The 8,154-nt window shown below is 39.4% G+C and overlaps 1 pseudogene; it reads right to left on the reverse strand.

Annotated features, from left to right (window-relative positions):
- Window positions 1-311: 311 nt before the first annotated feature.
- LOC113040257 (kinesin-1 heavy chain-like) lies at window positions 312-7,465 on the reverse strand (annotated as a pseudogene).
- Between the last annotated feature and the right edge of the window lie 689 nt (window positions 7,466-8,154).

Raw genomic sequence — 8,154 nt, forward strand, 5'->3', positions numbered from 1 at the left:
ACTTTTTAAACTAATTTTTTCTCCATTTGTTTCTTATGTCATTTCATTGGTTGGAGCATAAGTTAAAATCCCACCCTTATAAATTAGTGACAATAACAATGCAACTGTTTACAAATATAACAAGTTTTATATTTTAGTAATATACATTTTTAATGAAAAAAATGGCAGTTAAAATTCTGAATGGCAAAAAAAAAAAATCATTGTCATCTACATGATGAGCGTGATCGTCATGTTGTAGTCTTAAATCCTGATGCAATCAAAATTATAAATTAACCCCCTCCCCACCGAAAAAACAAGAATGACGCATCATGTTTCAGAATATTGTTTTAATCACACATACTTGCATGCAGTTCATCCAGAAAGAAAGTGTCATCAGTAATTTCATCCCCTCTCACTCTTTTCCTTCAACCAGAATCTTCCAAAAACACCTTGTACTGTTGGAATGATCCAGCACCTCTGTCCACTGCTGTAATTCTCTGTCAACAAGTCATGGAGTTACTATTACACAGTAATAAAAAATTAGCTATTTTTTATTTTAAGTTTCATTAAACGTGTGGCATTCCCCCTGAACGTAAATTAATTATCCTTCATGCACTGAAAAGGGAAGAATTTAGTGCTAATAACACAACTGCGCTTTTAAATGGTGCTTGTGACGTCATTTAACGGTACAAAACACCCAGAAAGCGATACAGTTGAAAGTACAACTGAAGGTTGTCATGTCCTGTAATTCACAATTCATAAGCATTCCTTTAACAATATCAGGAGTGTAAAGTCTAAACAATAATATTAACGGCTATCTTGAATAATAATCTTCCAAATTAGCACGTGTCCTCCACACACACAAAATCTCACTTAAATTCAAATTAAGCAACAAATGTCTGCAAGTTATTAAAGTATGAAACAAGTCTGTGCACACAAATATTCTGCTAGACTGACTGGCTGATCAGTAACAGTGGCAGAGCAAGCAAGCAGTGATGTCACACATGGACTTCTACAGATACCAGAGTCCAAATACAAATTGATGTATTGGTGAGAATACAGGCAGAAAAAGTATGAATACACACAAGCAACCTAAATAAAGACATTAATGACTCTTAAAATAAGAATTTAGATATGCACAATGCAAAATTTGTGAAAAGCAGGACAGGACAGGACAACCTTCAACTGTTTAGCTAAAACAACAACAAGAACAAAACATTAGCCTTTGCAATCAGAAGTTCACATTGAGATGCTTCCAGCATTAGCCTGCTGTGTAAGGCCTGGTTACTCATGTCTACAATCCTCTCCACCTTCCCCTTTAGAACCATTAGTTACTACAGAAAGTAAAACCCATTGGGTTTCAGAACTGAATCTGTTTAGAGTCCTTTCAAACAGCAATATCTGAGTTTGTAGTGATACAGGCGATCCGCTGCAGATTCAGGGATTTTTCTGGTCAAGCTTGCTGCAGTCTAGACGCTGACCCGTATGAAGTCTAGCTGGGAGCGAGGTCTTTTGCACAGTTATCAGGCAGTAGTTGAATCAGAGGTTACAGGTGTGCAGAGAGCAGCTGAAGGCTGATTAGAGCTGATTGCACTGGCTTCTGTGTCAACTGTTCACTTTGCTTGCATTTATTTCTTGATTTCTTTTTTATATATATCATGTTTATTGCGAGTGTGAGGGTGCAATATTTATAAAATAATTTGCTTTGGAGAGAAAAGAAAAAAAAAAAAGATGGGGAGTGGAACTGTACAGCCATGAATATTTCCCTTCAGACGTCCTCCCATGTGCACCAGCAGGAGGGATTATATTAATGGAATGACAGATTTCCATGAAGACTTCCATGTGTTCTTGCATCTTCGGTAGTGAGGGAAAAAAAAACAACTCATCTTCAGCTAAACAAAACAAAAAGAAATGGCAGTGAGAATGCAGGATACAAAACAGTTGTGTTTAACAAACCAAAGGATTTTTATACTCCCATGAGGGGAGCCCATGATAATAATAATAACTGTAACTATTAGACACTGAAGTAAATTAACAAAATGGTCCAAAAACTAAATTTTTACACTAGAAGTGGGTCAGCAATTGTGCTCCCTTTATGGTCTTCCTTCAAACAAAAGCCAGATTCTTTACTAAAGACTGTGCAAACCTCTTCTCTAGTTTAGCGCCACCTCCTCTGATAGCCATAGGTTGGGTGTTCTGGTAGAGCACGCCACCGCCTCCACGCAGCACGTTGGGGTGTGTAGGAGAAGCTACTGGTTGCTGACCAGGCCTGATGGGTTTAGCTACAAGCACAGGTAACAGGCAAAACATGAGAGAAAAGATCATGGACTATTTTCTTCTTCTCTTGTGTTCATTTGAATTAAGATGACTGTGTTTGTGTAAGCGTTCAGTCACCTATCTGTGCGGAGTGTCCTCTGCGGGCCATGTTTTTGGCTCTCACTGCCTCTTTAATGCGGTCCACCTCTGTCTGGTAGCGCTTGCGGTCACGGGCCGAGTTCTCTTTGGCCTCTTTGAGAGCTGACTCTAGAGCCTTCACACGCTCCGCCGTCGCCCGCAGACGCTTCTCAAGTTTAGGAAGCTCACAGCGCAGGTCAGCATTATCACGCACCAGCTAAAGAACAAAGACAGACACCAATGAGTAAGAGAGACTATTTTTTAATATTCACCTTTGTTTCGTTGTCAAATACACAGTGTTCTTTAATTAAATTATGCATGTTGTTTTGAACAATTTTTATTTTGCACTGTTTTATGTCCATGAAAATGCTTTGGCAATATGAATCTGTCGTGCTCATTAAACACACAACAATTGGCAATATAAAAAGTAAGAGGAAAAAAGTTTAAGAGAACTGGTTTGGATTTACCTGCTTGTGGACCTTGGTGAGTTGTTCAAGATTGTTCTCCAGGAAAGAGATCTTTTGCTTCTGAGCAGCACTGCCACCAGTTTCATCGGAGTCCATCTCTGCACTCTACACCCAGATGAAAAAAACAACAACAAATGCCCTTTATTTAAATACCCACAAAGTCAACTGCTTAGAAAGAAAGCATACGGCTTCATACTGACCTAAATGGCTGAATTAAGTTTGCATTCACAGAACAGGACAAAAAAAAGAGAGATGACTCCTACCTTCTTCACACGAGTTGCCAGATCCTGAACAAACAATTTCCTGAGGTTGTGGAGAGTCTGCAGCTCTTTGGCCTAAAGTAGGTGAGAAATAACAGCATTTGAAAACACACACTGCATGATGTGAATAAAACTGTCGGCTTGAGTCGCCCTCTAGTGCTGAGAGGAGGAAGTGCACTCACCACAGTCTCCTCCAAGCCTTTCAGATCCTGTCTGGCCTGTTCTCTGCGGTCCTGCATCAAACTGTAATGTGCACACAGATCCATTAAAACAGCTCATCACTAAACACATGCAATCCATGGACATCTGTCATTTATTACACATTTAATATGCAGGTGTGTATTTATGCCTCATGCAAAATTGCTCAGCTCTTTAGATGACCAACAGAAACCAGGGAAATTTGGGTTTCATAAAGAGATTCATAAACGGTTTTGTCAGTTCAGCTGCTACAAGAAGGGAGATGATTGGACTGTGCATTACATACGTGAGCTCGTGTAGTTTGCGGCTCTTCTCCTGATCAGTGGATTTGAGTTTCTCATGTTCTACTCTCAATCGCTCCTGCTCCAACAAGATCTTCTGATTCAGACTGGAGAAAAAGAAAAAAAGTATTAGCTATTGGTGTAATTATTATTAATACTGCTGCGAATCAAGAACTGCAAGTCTTAAGTTTAACTTTGATGGGAATCAGTGTACATTTATACACTTTAGTTCAGTTTCTGACTGAAACTGCTTTATGTCAACTGAAATGTGTGTATCGTACTCTTGTAGATCTGTAATGAGTTTCTCTTTGGTTTCCAGTTCGTCTCTCAGGCTGCTGATCTGTTTCTGATGGGCTTCCCTGTGACTGTGGATCTGTTTCTCAACCGCCTCCTAAACACACAAACATTCACTCGCATCCAGAAATTGAACAAGCCCATTTGTATGTATGCGTGTGTGTGTGTGTGCACATTTCTTACCTTCACCTCATTGGCACTCTGAATCTCACTCTCTTTCTCCATTGCGTGGACTTTCTCTGTTGCCACAAACACAAACCAAACATTGGAAACAGAAACTACTACTGTATTATTTTGAAATGGTGTATGTAAATGCTCAATGTTTCTGAATATGATCCTGTGTGTACCCTGAGCACTGATTTTGACCAGCTCCTCATTGAGAGAGTCCACATCCTCCTCAAGCTGTCTCTTCTTCTGCTCCACATTATGCAGATATTCCGTCAAAGATTTAATTTTCGCCTCATGCTGCAACACAAATATTCATTTGTTGATTTCAAATATCTATTTATTCATATCATCATTGGTTTAAGTAGACTATAGTGCAGAGTTTGCCATGTAAGAAGTTTCAGGAGGCAAGAGCGTAAAACCGTACCTGGGAGATGAGTAACTGGCATGCTGCAAGCTCCTTCTCAGTTTCATCCATCTTTTTGTTGCCCTCAGACTGAGTGTTTTCCAACTGCTTGCAACGTTTGACCATCGACTTGACTTCTGACTTCATCTTACTGATGTAGAGTCTGGCTACAGTGAACTCTTCGTCTATAAGACCACTGCCTTCATGCTGCTACAGAGAGAGAGACTTCTCAGTATCACTCAGTTTTAATTGTTTAATGTTCCCTTTTGACTTTTTTTTTCTTTTTTGACTTAGCATTTAAATTTCATACACAAATCGATTAGTTGATAAGCTGCAGTAGTTAACTTTTGTAAAAATATTTTTTTTTACATATTTGTTAAACCTGTCATTATGTCCTGACAGTAGAATATGAGACAGATAATCTGTGAAAAAAATCAAGCTCCTCTGGCTCCTCCCATTTGCAGTTATGGACCACTCCCGGTAAGAAACAACCAATCAGAGCTGCGGTCCGTAACTTTGTTTGTGTTCAAAATGTAGAAAAATTTATATAATAAGCGAGTACACCATGAATCCATTTTCCAAACCGTGTTTTTAGCTTGTCCTGAATCACTAGGGTACATCTATAATAAGTGTTTATATTCGGACTATTTTAGATTGCTTCGGGGTACCGCGGCGGAGTAACGCAGTACCTTTGTGATTCTTCATAGACATAAACAGAGAGAAGTAGTTCCGGCTACGATGTTCTTCCGCAAGACGCAAGCAGTTCTGTTTATTAACCGCTAGAGCATCAAAAGTTACCGACTGCAGCTTTAAAGATACTAAAGGAGCTAATCAATAAAAGGTGAAGTGCTTAAATGTATGTTAAAATCTATTAATATATTTGTATTTACACTTTATAGACACACTTTATGTCTGTCACTCACCTTGATATCATTGTTGCCCACAGCAATGCCAATCTCAGTCAGATCTTTGAGCAGTGAGGACATCATCTCAGTCACTCTCTTCTTCTGGTGATTGGCCATCTCTTTCAGCTTCTGCAGCTCTGAGTCTATAGACGCTAGGATACTCTGGAATGTTTTTAAGTCGAGGTTCAGTGTCATTACTGTCACAGCAGGCAAAATACTTGTATATAATTAGCCATTCTGGTACTTACAGATTTCTGACCAAGCTCTTCGCTGAGGGCTTCAAACTCCTTGGTTTTGTCCTCCACCTCCTGACTTTTCTGGTCGTAGTTGACAGCGAGCTCCTCCAGGGCCTGCAGCACCTCCTTCACCTCCTCTTAGAGGCATCGTTCTCCAGCTGTAAACGAGTCAGCTCTGACTGCAGGTTATCATGGTCTCTCGTGACGAGGCCAGCAACTGCAAAACATACCCAAGCATGAATATACAATGTTTACACTTTTACTCCTATTTCGCATGTGCACCCGAGAGTTCACCAACCTCTTCCTGGTCCAAATCTGCTGCTTGAGCTTCTCCACCAGCTGAGACTGCTGATTAATCTCTTCATCCTGGAGAGAGATGAGACGCAAACACAAGCTCAGTCACCTTCTTTAGAAAGAAAAAACCACCATGCTTTTATTCTGTGACTGTAGCAGCTAGGGTGTTTTTGAGAATATATTTATTAAAGAAATTGTGAGTGTAGGAGTATGTGTGTACCTTGTCGTCAAGCTGCTTGTAAAGTTTAGTGAGTTCAACCTCACATTTTTCCTTCTCAACATCGTTGAGTCGGGTCCCGAGCATCCCTGGAGCGGGCGGCATGCTTGGGTGGATGCAAATTTATCATTGTTGATTGTGTTATCCAGCGCCAACACTTCAGCATTCATCTTCTCCTTATCAAACTGCTCCTCTGCAGGGACCGTTTCACCTGCGGGGACACCAACAGAGAACTCTGAAGAAATGCAAAGTGTACTTTCAAAAGTTTTAAAACCTACCGTATTTTCCGGACTATAAGTCGCACTTTTTTCATAGTTTGGCTCCTGCGACTTATAGTCAGGTGCGACCTATTTATCAAAATTAATTTGACATGCCTGAACCAAGAGAAATGAAATAAGAGACATGAACCAAGAGAAAACATTACCGTCTCCAGCCACGAGAGGGCGCTCTATGCTCCTGTAGTCAACCACTGAGAAGCATAGAGCGCCCTCTCGCGGCTGTAGACGGTAATGTTTTCTCTTGGTTCTTGGTTTTAAATAAATGTGACTTACACTCCAGTGCGACTTGTATGTTTTTTTTCCCTCATCATGACGTATTTTTTGACTGATGTGACTTATACTCAGGTGCGACTATAGTCCGAAAAATACGGTAATTAAAATATTATAAAATGTTAAAGAAAAGTTATGACGTACAATGAAACATATCGATCACTTAAGATACAAAAATGCAAAACAGATCATTTCAAATGTGGTTTCAGACAGCAGTGCAAAGTTTTGAATGCATTGAGAACAAACTGTATCACAATATTATAATAACATGCATAAGAATCATAATGTGTGTCTGACCATTTCTCCAGCGGTTGAGTTCGTTCTCCAGCCATGTGATAGTGTTTCGAAAACTCTTGTTTCGTTCTTTCTCTCTCTCATATTTCTTCTTCCATTGCTCTGCTGTCAGCTCTACATTCAAGCTCACTGTGTTCTTAATCGTCTTGGCTCTGCAAACACAAACCCAGTCACAGCTGTAAACTGGTGTCTCTCTCTTCACACAGTCTTCACATAAATACATAGAGCTGTAATTATTCTTTCATAAATGCATAACAAACAAGCGAGACCAGAGACACCTTTATTATGAATGATGAGAACAGACAAAGCGAAAGAGCTGAAAAGCATGAATGTGTCTCCTCACCTCTGTCCGAACATAAGGGTGGATTTGGTCTCGGCTCGTTGTATGAGGAAGGAGAACAGCAGATGACGATGGTGGTCCTGCAGTTTCCACCCAGAGAATCCTGCAAGATCCTTGTCATTTTACTGTCTCTGTATGGAACGTATGTCTGAGAAAGAAAGAAAGCGAGATTCAGGATAAAATTAGATCAGATATTAATAAAGCAGATTTAAATGTATAATGAAGTTCCATGATGAAGTAAATGTTAATGAAGTCCCATGACCCTAACTGAGAGGGAAAACAACAACATTTGTTCAAATCTTTACTTTGTTTTCGTGTGGAAATCGGTCCTGCTTCTGAGGAGAACGAACACAAGGACTGTGGTGTACAATTAAAATCATATTATTTTAATTGTAATTGAATTCTTTCTTGTGTTTTTTAAAGGTGCAATGTGTAATATTTACCATGGTCTATTTACAGAAATGAAATATAATAACTATGTTCTCAGAGGTGTATAAAGACCTTTCTTAATGAGCCGTTATTTTATTACATAAGATTGAGCTATTTCTATCTACATACACCGCGGTTTCCCTTTCACGGAAGACGCCATCATGTTTGTACAGTAGCCCTACATGGACAAACTGCTCTAGAGAGCGAGTTTAGACACTTTGTTGTTTTTGCGTATAAAACACTGACACAATGATGAACAAGTACATTAACATTCGCAATAACATTGATTGTTCTCTGCAACATACTACGATATGAAAGTACAGGAATTTTCACCAGGTTACTTGTAGAGATATAATAAGAAAGAATGAGACATAGTTAGTGGGGTGATTTTGTAGGGGACTGCATACATAGAAGAAACAAAAAGAAAAAAGTAAAATATTGTGCATT

The sequence above is a fragment of the Carassius auratus genome, chromosome 2, assembly GCF_003368295.1.
Source record: "Carassius auratus strain Wakin chromosome 2, ASM336829v1, whole genome shotgun sequence".
NCBI lineage: Eukaryota > Metazoa > Chordata > Actinopteri > Cypriniformes > Cyprinidae > Carassius > Carassius auratus.